The sequence below is a fragment of the Cannabis sativa genome, chromosome 1 (assembly GCF_029168945.1).
Source record: "Cannabis sativa cultivar Pink pepper isolate KNU-18-1 chromosome 1, ASM2916894v1, whole genome shotgun sequence".
NCBI classification, from domain to species: domain Eukaryota; kingdom Viridiplantae; phylum Streptophyta; class Magnoliopsida; order Rosales; family Cannabaceae; genus Cannabis; species Cannabis sativa.
In genome coordinates this window covers 67,312,198-67,327,590 of record NC_083601.1, presented here as the reverse complement: position 1 = coordinate 67,327,590, position 15,393 = coordinate 67,312,198, and positions in this window count along the sequence as shown.

Below are 15,393 nucleotides of genomic sequence, written 5' to 3'. Positions count from 1 at the left end.
ATTAAATGTTATTTCTGATCTATATTAATAAGTAAATCTGATTATATTGAAATGAGTTTTATTTAGGGCATAAAACCCAACAAACTCCCACTTGCACTAATATAAAACAAAAAATGCATTTCTAATAATCTCAACACCTTGATATACAAATCAAGTGTAGTAGTAGTAAACTCCTCGTAATAGGATCTGAAAGGTTGAATTAAACACAACCTTTTCTCCACCATTACTCTTCCTTAATCACAAAATCATTGATAATGTGAAATTCCTCTCTATATGTCTACTCTTTTTGGGATACTGGATTGTATACCTTTGGCAACTACTTTTGGTTAATCGGGAAATAACACTAGTAGTTAAGGCAATTTGGAATGGTGCCAAAGATGTATAGAACTTTCCTTAGACTGAATAAGTACCTTTCCTGCAACTTTAACATTCAGTCCCTTTCTGGTAGACCTAGAGACTTCATATAGGTTTTTACACTTCTCCAAAATCACTATTCCACCCCCAGAGTAATCACCATCTTATCAGAAAGATTTTCTAGCACAAAGGCAAATTTCGAAATCTGATGTGGTGTAGTCTAAGAGTTTTAAACACACCCTTATAGACTAGCATATAGTTCCTCTTCTTTATCTTAAGATTTACTTGATTGTCTTCCGATGTCCTTTTCCTGGATTAATCTGATACCTACTTATTACTCCCACTCAACAACAGGTGTTTGGTCTAAGGCATACTAAAGCATATCTGAGATCTCTCACTGTTGATATAAGAAATTCTTTCATGGCTTTATCTTTTCTGGAATAGTTGAGACTTTTCCTAGATAAATAAAATCTATGCCTAGAAGTCGAGAAGCTTCTATAGATTGCCATTAGAAAGAAAATGCTTCATCATCTTACTAAAGTAAGTTGCTTGCATTAGAGTAAGTAATTACCAGGTATACCACAAGCCATAGGTTTAGATAAACTCAAACCTATAATACTAGGAACAGGAAGTTTGTTAAGTCCATAGAATACACTTATTAACTAAAATTTCCTTTTATGTCCTTGTAATAGAAAACTTTAGGTTATTCCATGTGAATGGATTAAACCATAGTTCTATTGGCTTTTCTTCTTAGTTTCTTATCTTGACAATCCATTACTTGTTTAAACTCACAATGGATTTTAATCACTAGTGTCTTCCAAGTCATAAGAAGTGAAGTTCCTAGAAACTCTCCCACTACGACAAGGTACCGTGAATTATGTCTAAGAAAAGTAAATGGTATTGATCTCTTCGGTTGTGACAAGACAACAGAGGCAATGGGATCATCATATGTCAAATAAGATGATAGAACACTTTTGGAATCAAGAAATAAATATCTCCTTTATTTGCTACTTTGTTTTCAGACTTAGTCATTTTCTTAGAAAAGTAGTATTTGTTTAAACAAACACTTTCTTATCTATTGACTATGGGATGGTCCACCCCTAATCACTTAGAATAGCTAACAAACATGCAAACCATGGTTAACAGTTCTAGCTTTTCTTAAGATTTTGATTAGGTCATCCATGAATCTAGTAATGATTTACATTAAGTATACAACCATTACATCATTCTGAAATTGTATTACCATAGAAGGATTTAGGAAACGACTAGTAACTAATCATCAATATGCAAATCAAAATTTCTGGGGAGGTAAGTTTGGATATAATTCAAAAATCAAATTAATGATCTTTGAACTGCATATCTACTAACTATTTCTCCACCCCTGAATGTGCATCCATCTGCGAATGAGATGAACTTACTTTCAGTGGATATAGGCATATTAACTCTTTGCAGAGATTGATCTTGTCAAAACCACTATGAACAAGATACAAATGTCATAGATTAAAAAAGTGTGGTAGTGTCTTTTGATGACTTAGGTTTAGTTACATCAAAGAGTTATTAGAATAGTGCAAGTGGATCCTGGTCACAGAATACTAAACTCATATTCCATACAGTTTGAATCCATTAATAGAAGATGGATATTAAACACTTGTGAAAGTGTAACTGTATCGTATTCTGGAATTAGAAATATAAGAAAATTTCTGTTTGGAATCTAAAATTAAAGTCAAAGACTTAAATTTATACCAAATATAATGAGTAATTCTTTCTTGGACCACCACTGCTAATTTAAATCTAAGTCTGATTTGCCCATACAAGTAGGAGATTTCTAAGATTGAGGATTTATATCAATTGGGAATAGAATTTTGGGATTATAATCATATGCGTCATTTAATTTCTTAAGAGAAAATATAGAATGACATGATATGATATATAGACCATTCATCCAATAATATGTTATTGTTATTGAGCTAATTTGAAATGAATAAGCTAAGAGGAATTAGGATAATTTTGTTTATAAATAAGAATCCAACGATGCTTCGATTAGCGAGAGTCAACGTAATCTAATTTATACAATCTTCTTATTTCATATCGTAAAAATACTAGTCTAAGGTGTCATCAATTGATGAACAGCTAGATGTCGCATATACAATATTTATCTTTCGAGATCTAACACTATTATGTGTGTCTAATGGTGAAAATCCATTAGGGATTTATCTCATTAGATAAACAAACCAAGTTAGACCAACAATGAAGATTCGAAATTAAACTACAATTTAATAACAGAAAATAACATGGTTCAATATAAATTCATACACAATTCAAAAATTATTAAACATATAGCAAGTAGGAATGACTAGTGAAAATACTAAAACATACAATCCTAAATAATTTCCAAGGTTTTCAACAAACTGATATCAGTGTCCCGTTTAGGCGAGAGTCAAAGCTACCATCTATTGAATAGAGTTGTCAGCTCATCTAAACTGTTAAACATTCTAGCAACCTTTTATTCGATCAAGATTGGAATTCAGCGTTGTCCCGTTTAGGCGAGAGTCAAGGCAATTCTATCTTATGAGCTTCCACCATTGTTTCATAATTTGCAAGTCAAATATGGTCCCCACCATTAGGGTGATCCATACCATATAAAACACTTACAAACTACTTATCTTTCAAGATTAAACGGTGGGAAATCGCTAATGAACGTTCCTCCATTAGGGAGGATTACTCACTAAAACAAATGCGATGTAAAACCAACAATGGAGATCGAATATCTTAATAATAAAGCTCATTATTTAAAGAGAGTTGTATTTTCTTTGAAACTCATTTTAATCTATTTATTTTAAATATATATATTTATTAATTAAAATTTCTAATTTAGAATGAAAATTCTAAATATAAATTTTAATTTAATATTTATAAATTTTACTTAGATGGATATGAAAATAACATGAATTTCTTCCATCTTAGTAATAATTTCCAATAAATATTTAGAAGAATATTCAATTTAAGTTGTTACAAAATTAATATAAATTAATTTACAACTCAATTTAATTTTTTATAAATATATATTGCATTTCGAAAAATTAAAGTATTTAAGAATACAATTTTCGAAAATGCATGTTAAAATAAATCCTGAAAAAATTATTCTAATTTAATGTTGGCCCAAAATTAATTAATAAAATTAATTTACAACAAAAAATATAATTTTCCTATTTAATTAAATATATAAGAAAATTTTCAAATATTTAAGTATGAAAATCAACTTAAATATTAATTTTCTATTTAATTAAATACACTAGAAAAATACTTCAAGCAAAAACAGATAATATCTATCTAGATTTTCATGGACTAATTGATTCATTTTCTAATTAAATATATTTTACTTCATTTATTTTAATTAATCATTAAATGAAAAAATCATTGATTTAAGTTGGTCCAAAATTAAAATAAATAATTTACTGTTATGAAATATTAGTATTATGTAATATTATAATTTAGAGAAAGAAAATAGAGAAGAGATGAGAATTTTCTGAGTGTTTTATTCCAATAGGGGATCTCCTATTTATACACATACAAGAGTCAAATATTAAGAAACTAAGAGAAAGGGAAACTAAGGAAAAGGGAATGTTGATTACATTAATGGTAATAAATAAAAGATTTGGACATCCACATAATTAATACTATTTATAACACTCCCCCTTGGATGTCCATAATAACTGCCTCATTAAAAACCTCGCCGAGAAAATCCAGTGGGACAAAACTCGGTCATGGAAAAAAGAGTGCAGTATGAAATTACTCCCCCTCTATTTGGCATTCGTGGAGATCCTTTAATCGACGCATTCCAATCTTGTGAACCATCTTCTCAAAAGTTGATGTTGGTAATGACTTCGTGAATAAGTCTGCAAGATTATCGCTTGATCGAATTTGTTGAACATCGATATCACCATTTTCTTGAAGATTGTGTGTAAAGAAGAATTTTGGTGAAATATGTTTAGTTCTGTCTCCTTTAATGTACCCTCCTTTAAGTTGAGCGATGCAAGCAGCATTATCTTCATAGAGAATTGTTGGTACTTCTTTATTAGATGTTAATCCACATGTTCCTCGAATATGTTGTGTCATTGATCTTAACCAAACACATTCTCGACTTGCCTCGTGAATTGCAAGTATCTCAGCATGATTTGAGGAAGTAGCCACCAGAGTTTGCTTTGTTGATCGCCAGGATATAGCAATGTCACCGCAAGTGAACAAATAGCCAGTTTGAGATCTGGCTTTATGTGGATCAGATAAATATCCTGCATCTGCGTAGCCAATAAGTTGTGACCTACAATTATTATAATAGAATAATCCTTTATCAATAGTACCCTGGAGATAGCGGAGTATGTGCTTAATCCCTTTCCAATGTCTATATGTTGGAGCAGAACTAAATCTTGCTAATAAATTGACAGAGAAAGCTATATCAGGTCTTGTACAATTAGCAAGATACATCAATGCTCCTATTGCACTAAGATATGGTACTTCTGGACCAAGGAGCTCTTCATGTTCTTCTCTAGGTCGAAAAGGATATTTTTGTACATCAAGTGACCTAACTACCATTGGGCTACTCAATGGGTGTGATTTATCCATATAAAACCGTCTCAAAATCTTTTCAGTATAAGTTGACTGATGAATGAAAATTCCACATTTTAAATGCTCAATTTGTAGACCAAGACAAAATTTTGTTTTTCCTAAATCTTTCATTTCGAACTCTTTCTTTAGATATTCCACAGCTTCTAAAAGTTTTTCAGGAGTTCCAATAATATTCAAATCATCAACATATACAGCAATGATAACAAACTCAGGACTTGAACTTTTTTATAAAAACACATGGGCAAATAGGATCATTTTTATATCCTTCTTTTAATAAATATTCACGAAGTCGATTGTACCACATGCGTCCTGATTGTTTTAATCCATACAATGATCTTTGTAATTTAATTGAGCACATTTCTCGATTGCTTGAATTATATGCATCAGGCATCTTAAATCCTTCAGGGATCTTCATGTAAATATCACTATCTAGTGATCCATATAAATAAGTTGTGACTACATCCATTAATCGCTTATCGAGTTTTTCACTCACAGCCAGGCTAACCAAATATCTTAATGTTATTGCATCCGCCACAGGAGAATATGTCTCCTCATAATCAATACCTGGCCTTTGAGAAAAACCTTGAGCTACAAGTCTTGCTTTGTATCTCACAACTTCATTTTTCTCATTTCTTTTACGTAAACATACCCATTTGTATCCAACGGGTTTCACACCTTCAATTGTTTGGACTATAGGTCCAAATACTTTGCGTTTAGCAAGTGAATTCAATTCTGCTTGAATTGCTTCTTTCCATTTTGGCCAATCTTTTCTATTTTGACATTCTTTGATAGATTTAGGTTCAAGATCCTCGTTTTCATTCATAATTTCTAGCGCTACATTATAAGCAAAAATATTGTCGACAATTACTTCGAGTCGGTTCCATTCTTTTCCTGTATTGACATAATTTATTGAGATCTCATTATTGCTAATATTTTCAGGTACCTGAATCTCTTCAAGAGATTTGTTTATGTCAACATCTTCCTCGAAATTTTCAGCCTCTTCATTAGGGCCATCTTGATTATTTGCTCCCTTTCTTTTTCGAGGATTTTTATCTTTGGAACCGACTGGTCTACCACGTTTCAAACGTGCTTTAGAATCATTAATTAATTGTTCTTCTGGGACTTCAATTCGAATTGGAGCATTTTCAGCTGGAATATGTGATTTTGTAATTTTCTTTGGGTCAGTGAATGCATTTGGTAATTGATTTGCAATATTTTGCAAATGAATTATTCTTTGAACTTCAAGTTCACATTGATTTGTACGAGGATCAAATTGAGATAATGATTGTGCATTCCATATAATTTCTTTTTCCAGCTGTTTCTTTTCCCCTCCCCCTAAAGCTGGGAAACTTGTCTCATCAAAATGACAATCAGCAAAACGTGCTGTAAATACATCTCCAGTTGTGGGTTCGAGATATTTAATGATAGATGGAGATTCATACCCAACATATATTTCCAGCCTCCTTTGAGGACCCATCTTTGTTCGTTGTGGTGGAGCAATCGGAACATATACTGTACAACCAAAGATTCTTAGATGGGAAATATTTGGCTCCTGACCAAAAGCCAATTGTAGTGGGGAGAATTTGTGATATGATATTGGCCTAATGCGTACAAGTGCCGCAGCATGTAAAATAGCATGTCCCCAAGCTATAATTGGGAGTTTTGTTCTCATAAGTAATGGTCTTGCGATTAATTGGAGGTGCTTAATAAATGATTCTGCTAGACCATTTTGTGTATGTACATGAGCAACAACATTTATCCCTATTGACATACAATAATCATTAAAAGCCTGTGATGTAAATTCACCAGCATTATCAAGGCGGATTGTCTTGATTGCATAGTCTGGGAATTATGCTCGTAATCGGATTATTTGAGCAAGCAATCTTGCAAATGCTACATTACGAGTAGATAATAAACAAACATGTGACCATCTAGTTGATGCATCTATCAATACCATAAAATATCTGAATGGTCCACATGGTGGACAAATAGGCCCACATATGTCGCCCTGAATTCGTTCAAGAAATCCAGGGGATTCAATTCCAACCTTTACCGGTGAGGGCTTAATGATTAACTTTCCTTGAGAACAAGCAGCACATGAGAACTCACTGGATAAAAGAATCTTTTGGTTCTTCAATGGATGACCATGTGAGTTCTCTATTATTCTATGCATCATAATTGAACCGGGATGGCCTAACCGGTCATGCCAAATAAAAAATAAAATTTTTCTGGTTTGTGAACTTCTCGTTCACAATAACATGAGTTTCTATTGTACTTATACGTGTAACGTACAAACCTGAAGACAAACCAGGTAATTTTTCTAATATGCAATTTTTTTTTCTTGAAACAATAGATGTAATGCAAAAATATTCAAAATTATTTTCATCTATTGTCTCAATATGATATCCATTACGACGTATATCTTTGAAACTCAACAGATTCCTTTTTTATTTGGTGGATAATAAGGCATCATCTATAATAATTTTTGTTCCTCTAGGCATCAATATAATGGCTCTTCCGGAGCCTTCAATTAAATTTGCAGTGCCTGATATTGTATTAACATTTGCCTTCATTCTTGATAAATTTGAAAAATATTTATCACTTCTAAGTATTGTATGAGTGGTTGCGCTATCCACCAAACACATATCATCACCGTTATTTGTAGAATTATGTATAGAATGACAAATGTCCATTACTTCATTAACAAAAAAAAAACATAATAAGTTCAAAATATAAATGCTTAAATAATAAAAGTTCATTACATAAACATGCCAAATAAAATAAACACCTTAAAGTAAATAAATGATAATAATAAAAAAAAAACAAAGAAAAGTGACTAATTGTGGATATTCCCATCCCCATTATCGATATTCATGTTGTTATAAATGAGATATTCATTAAAAAAATCTGCAACATCTAAGTGCGTAATATCCAAAGGCTCTTTGAGAAAACCATCATCTTGATAGGCAAAATTTGCTTCTATTTTCTCCTTTCCTTTCACAGATGCTTGATAAAGATCAGCAAGGTGTTTTGCCGTACGACAGGCACGTGCCCAGTGTCCTTTTATTCCACATCTGGTACATAAATTTTCAGAATTTCTATGATTATTATTTTGAGGACCTTTTCCCTTGTTCTCAGTAGTTGTGCTTTTCATTGGAGTATATGAATTTTTATTTTGACCATTACGATGCCAAACATTGCTTCGACCGCGATCGCGACCACGACCGCGACTTTGATTACGGTCACGACCACGTCTATTACTTCGATTATGATCTCGACTACGACTATGATTATGATTGTCAGCAATTGTAGCATTCACTTCAGGGAATGGAGCAGACCCAGTTGGGCGAGATTCATGATTTTTCATCAAAAGTTCATTATTCTGCTCAGCTACTAGAAGACATGAAATCAATTCTGAATATTTTTTAAAATTTCGCTCTCTATATTGCTGCTGCAGGAGCACATTAGAGGCATGAAAAGTAGTATATGTTTTTTCTAACATTTCATAGTCAGTAACTTTTTCTCCACACAACATTAATTTAGAAGTGATATTAAACATTGCAGAGTTATAATCACTTACTGATTTAAAATCTTGCAACCTCAGGTGCAACCAATCATTCTTAGCCTTTGGCAATATGACAATTTTTTGATGGTCATATCTTTCTTTCAAATTTTGCCAAAGCACAAGAGGATCTTTTACGGTTAAATATTCAGATTTTAACCCCTCATGGAGATGATGGCGAAGGAAAATCATAGCATTGGCCTTATTTTGTTTTGTTTCATTATTTTGATCTTTGATGGTGTCTCCAAGACCCATAGCATCTAAATGGATTTCAGCATCAAGAATCCATGACAAATAGTTTTTTCCAGAAATATCAAGTGCTACAAAATCAAGTTTTGCAAGGTTTGCCATGGAGAAAACTATATCAATATAAAGTGTAAATTATTAGACATATACATAAATTTTGGAAAAAAAAATACAACAAAATATAGTACAATATAGAATAAGATAATAAGATTAAACAATATAATATGATAAACAAATCAACACACATATATAATATATAAGCATCTATATAGATATATAAGCATAGACATATATTGTATAAATATTAATTCATTAAAAAAAATGGCTAACTCGAATGTGTTTCAGTTAGATGAGTATATATATACATATATATATTTAGTGTATCATGACTTTGAAGCAATTCGAGATCACATAACAAAAACATTGTCATACCTTGGTTAGAGGCTCGTGCTGATAACGTGTTATGAAATATTAGTATTATGTAATATTATAATTTAGAGAAAGAAAATAGAGAAGAGATGAGAATTTTCTGAGTGTTTTATTCCAATAGAGGATCTCCTATTTATACACATACAAGAGTCAAATATTAAGAAACTAAGAGAAAGGGAAACTAAGAAAAAGGGAATGTTGATTACATTAATGGTAATAAATAAAAAATTTGGACATCTACATAATTAATACTATTTATAACATTTACAACTTTAATCTATTTTTCAAATAAAATTCGAAATTCCAGCATTTAAGAAATGCAATTTCGAAATTTGATTAATAAAATAAAGAAAAAATATATTTTGAAAATTATTTAAATTTAGATGAAAAATAAATTTCAACTAAAAATAATTTTCTATTTAATTAAGTGTCATGAAAAAGAAATATTTAAGTATCATGATGAAAATCAACTTAGATATTTAATTTTTCAAATTAATTAAATGTATTAAATTCAAGAAATAAATAATTAAGTGTAGAGAAGGCTTAATTATTAATCTCTAGTTTAATACTAGGAAAAATATACTTAAAATAAATTATACCAAAATTAATTATTTAAATAATTAATTTCACAATGTATAATATTTTCCTATTTAATATTAGAAATAATAAGTAGTCTAGAAATAACTATCTAGAAAATATCTTATTTGACTAAGTATCTTTTCCACAAAATTTGAAAAAATATCTAATTTAAGTTGTATTAAAAAAAATCTAGAACTTCAATATTTTCAAATTTAAATTTAATTAAATATCAAAAATTAAGTTGTAACCACTTAATTTGAAAATATTTCATTTTAAGTTAATATTCGAAAAGATATCAATTTAAAAAATATCTAAAGAATCTTAATAACCAATTCCTAAAATTCCTCAACTTAATTTTGAAATTTTAAATCCAAAAGATATTCAGATTTAAGTTGATTAGTTATAGATAACTAAATATCAACTTAAATAGGAATATTTAATGAAAAATTTAAATTAAGCTTCAGAAAGAATCTAGATGGTTATAATTCTATATTTAATTAAATACAAGAAAATACATATAGTTTAGCTTAGAATAAAAAATTCTTTAAACTATGGTTTTCTTAAATTAATTTCAAAATAAATGAAATTGATTATGTTGCTAATCAATTTTATTAGGTTAAACTAATTTAATTAACCTAGTACAGTTATTCAAATCAGGCAAATGGGCCTTCACAATTGGGGTGGTTCATGTGAGGGGGTGCTGGGTTCAATATGTCGTACCCACTACTATGGCTCCCAACTCTCACACACGGCCCAAAAGAAAGGAATTTAACCTTAAAATGAACAACTGTTATTAATTGAATAGGCCCAAAAAGTAAATGGGCCTAAATAAAATCTATCAAAAACTATGATATTTTATTTAGCAACAACAACCTATATGCATCTATAATAAAATTAAACACATAGGCTCACACAGGCACACAATTTGGATGGATCCTATCATGTTGCTAGGTCATACACAGATGAAAGAAGATTGTAAATATACCTGTTACAAATTATTTACTTGACCAAGGGAGCTATGAGTTAAAATCAGATCATTGGATCTGTCAACAAGTTAACCATGGCTATTTGCAATCAAGCAATAATAGGTTTTAAAAACTTACAAACAAGCTAAAACACATACTCCTGCAACAAGGTTAGCTCGATAGTTGGATGTAGGATTTATTTAATTTTAAATAAATAATTTCGAAAAATTAATAAAATAAAAAAAAATTATTTTTGAAAATAATAGAATAAAATAAAATTTTAAAAAATTTCGAAATTAATAAAAAAAATATTTAAAATTAAACCTACAATTTTGAAAAATTAGGTTTCAACTAACCTAAATATCATTTCAAAATTTGCTAACTACTTTTTAAAAATTTAAGGTTATTTTATAAATAAAAAATTAAAAATTAAAAAAGATAAATAAATATCTTTTTCAGATTTTAAATGTAATTTAAATAAATAAAATAACAAAATTTAAAAGTTAGCAAAATATCTTACATCTATTTAAAATTACATGATTATAGTTATCTTATTTTAAATTTAAATAAGGTCAAATTATTTAAAAAAAATTAATTTAAAAAATTTAATATGTGACCTTAAATTTAAAAATAAGATAAGATATAATCAAATTTTAAAAATAAGATAGATAATTAAGCAAAAAAGATAGATATTTACTATTTTTCAAATTCAAATTACACTAATATCATGAATTAAATTTAAAAAATATTAATTAATTTAATTATGATAATTAGAATTGAATTAGGAATAGTAAATGTATAAATACAGAACTACACAAAAAATCGTAAGTTAAATCCATGAAATAGCATGAAAAAAAATGAAGAAAAACGAAAAAAAATGCGAGCTGTACGGACGGTATGCAGTGCATACACGTCCGCGCGCGCTGGTGGCTGGCTTTGGCGAGGAGACACGGCGCAGGGAGGAATTTGCATGATTTCCGCGCGCGTGTCTCTGTTGCTCAATCCCGAAATTTTTTCGAAACTTCAAAAAATCATAACTAATTCAAATTAAATCGAAATAAAGTTCTGTAAAAAGGTAACTTGCTTAATTTTTTCCATACTATCCAATAAAAATAATTCCAAAAACAGATATTCAATTATTTTTCACGAAAATTCACAAACATCAATCAATCATCATATAACACTCAATACAACATGATACCATCCAAAACATCAAACAATCGTTTTAAAGTCCAAATTTCTTGCAAGCAAATAAATTACCATGGCTCTGAGGCCAGTTGTTGGAAATTATTTTACCAGGATCTTAGATCTACTGACAAGTATGTTGATTAACACACTAAATATGAACTTTCTAAAACGATGAAATAAACACATATAAAGTTTAGTAAACCTTACATTGGGTGCAGCAGAATAATTTGACTCCTTCCGTTCAGATTTCTAGCCCTTGATTCCTTTCTGTAGCAGAGCATTATCAATATCTGAACCTGGATCTCTTTCTCTCCTTCTTTAGTGTTGAAAGTCTTTCTTCACGATCTTCCTCACTATGATTGAGGTATCACTTGCTGTGTGTGGGCACTACTCTAATCACTAAGAAATTTCGAAAATGAAAGGAAGAAGAGAGAGAGAGAGTGGTCGGCCAAGAATAGAGAGAGAGAGGCTCAGGTTTTTCTTAATGAAAAGTCAGAAGTAAAGTGTAATTTTCCCGAAGCCTTCACTATCTATTTATAGCATTCCACTAGGGTTAGGTTTGAATTATTTGGCATTAAAATAATGAAAATATAAGAGGATAATCCCTATAAAAGTGCCCGGCCATGCAATGTGGATTTGGGCCTCACTTTTTGCAATTTTGCAGTTTTATCTTTTCTGCATCTGATTTTCTCAAAAACGCCAATTTTTAAATTCAACCATTTAAATGCCAATTCTAATTATTTAATAACTATAAATAATTATTAAATAATATTGTCATTTATCATATTTATTAATTGAACCATACAAAGTATCATAATTAATAAATATGCCCCTAAAACTCTTTCTTTACAATTTCGCCCTTACTTAGTGAAAAATTCACAAATAGACATAATCTAATTTGAGAATTATAATTGATTAATCAAAACCAATTACATGAGTCTTACAAGCAATATTATCTCAACTAGTGGGGGGACCATGGGTCTATATAACCGAGCTTCCAATTAGCAAATCAAGAATTTATAACCTAAATTCACTAACTTATTAATTCTTCGTTGAATCCACGCATAGAACTTAGAATTGCACTCTCAGTATATAGAATGCTCTATATGTTCCACCATATAGACACATCATTAGTTATCCATTGTTATAACCCTAATTTGATCAATGATCCTCTATATGAATGATCTACACTGTAAACGAATTAGATTACCGTTACACCCTACAATGTATTTAATCCTTAAAACACTTAACCCCGTATAAATGATATTTCAGCTTATGTGAAATGAGATCTCCACCATTTATTTTCGTTTGGTCAAGCTCGAAGGAGATCATCCTTTACTTACTATTCGCCAGATAGAAGCTATAGATTCCATATTTATGTTAGCGCTCCCACTCAATTGCACTACCGTGTTCCCAAAATGTACGTATCACCCTGACCCAAAAGTAGGCTTAACTAACAAATCAAAGAACACGAATAACCTCTCGAGATCGAGCCTAATCATAACAGGATTAAGATCATTTGATCTAGGATCAACTAGGCGATATTGACTTGAATAGATATTACGGTAAGTTTAATAAATCTAAGTCAAAGTTCAATATCGGTCCCTTCCGATGCATACTCCATGCATCCAACCTGAGCTTTACTTTAACCAATGCTCTGGAAAGAACATAACATTTCTCCAAATGCAAGTAAACTCTGTTGTAGATTATCATATCAGTAAAACTCTGTGTCTGATAAATCTAGGAAACTTTATTCACATAGTCATGTTTACTTTCCAATGTGTTGACAGCACAATAAATAGGATCAAGTATGTGAAAAGGATTTCAGATGAATTTATACATTATGTACATATAATCATGAAATAAATCATGTGAACCATGCAACATTAAATGTTATTTCTGATCTATATTAATAAGTAAATCTGATTATATTGAAATGAGTTTTATTTAGGGCATAAAACCCAACAATTTAGCCAACCGATGCGGAGTCTGACTAGGAGCGTAGCTTATGACTGCTACGTGTAGAACGATAATAAATATAAAGAGACACACATATTTTATAAAGGTTCAGCCCCTTTTATTTACGTAATGACCTACTCCCCTTTTAGTTGTATTCACTATTGAGATAATACCAAGCACTTGCTAGGCTCTCTTCAGTATTATAATGAAGTTTGCAAGTGAGAAGTGTGAAAAGAGAGAAGACTTAGAGCTTATGAGCAAGATTGCATGTATTGTGCTTAGGACTCTGGTTGAGGTTCTGAACATGAAGAAGAGATACCTTTTCACGTATGACTAATGCCCTTTATATAGTATTAGGTTTTACAAAGCTGGGCATAGAGATCTCCCTGAAAAATAGGAAAGTTACAACATACATTTGAAATACAAATTAAATCCCTAGAGAATAAGGTTGTTATTTGTTGATGGAGAGTCCCTATCTTCGTGGGCAGATTGAACTGATCTGGAGTCGTAGGCATGTTGAAGGCAAGATAGAAAGCTTGTGAGAAAAATATAAGTGCTGGTGTATTCTTGCACCTTTGGTCGGCCAGAGTTGTTGAAGGCTGCCAATGCATGGAAGTTGTTGTTGCGACTAGAAGTATTGTGGTTGCGACTAAAAAATGGACAGAATGGGTATTTTTGACTTACTAAAGTCGCCACGACTAGATTGTTTGTGGTTGCGGTGACGGCTTGGTACAGGACAAGGGCAACTTCATCTTTTCTCAATTTTGGGCTGAAAAACTCTATTTTAATGAAAGGGATTGCGAATTGTAGAGAATATTGAGAAATATAACCCTAGAAACAAAAGAATAAGACTCTTGGAGCAAGCGTGGTGATCCGATCGAGTTCTCCACCTAGTTCTTTTCTCTTCCCTTTTAATTTTTTATCTTAATTTCTATTTCTAGTTTAAACATGAATTTGAATGTTGACGTTATGAACTAATTTCTCAATTTAAGGATATGATGAATGTTGAATGATTTATTCCACGAGTGAATGTGATTTGTTATTTCTTCTTTCTTGTAATTTGTTCATATTTGTTTTGATACATGTTCTTGACTGATCACCATTAACATGATTTATAATCTTAATATGAAATTTGAAAAGTGAATATTAAGAATGCTCTACTTGAATAAACATATGTTTTAATGTGAAACGAGAGTATTTACATAGCCTGTGTGACCTTTAGGTTATTTCTTAATAAAAATTATATATTAATCTATCTAAAAGATGTAATAGATGACATATAGTTTAGGACCTTTATGATCTGAAAAGAGTTAAGTTATTTTTCATAATCTATCATCACTTAAAAAAAAAACATTAATAAGGATAACTGAAATAACTAGATTCATAACTTTAATTTTTCATCGATATGAATTCAAGACACAATGCAAACTATTTGGAGTTTTATAGATTTCAATGTCAAAATTTTAAAATTAGGGACCTAAGAGCATT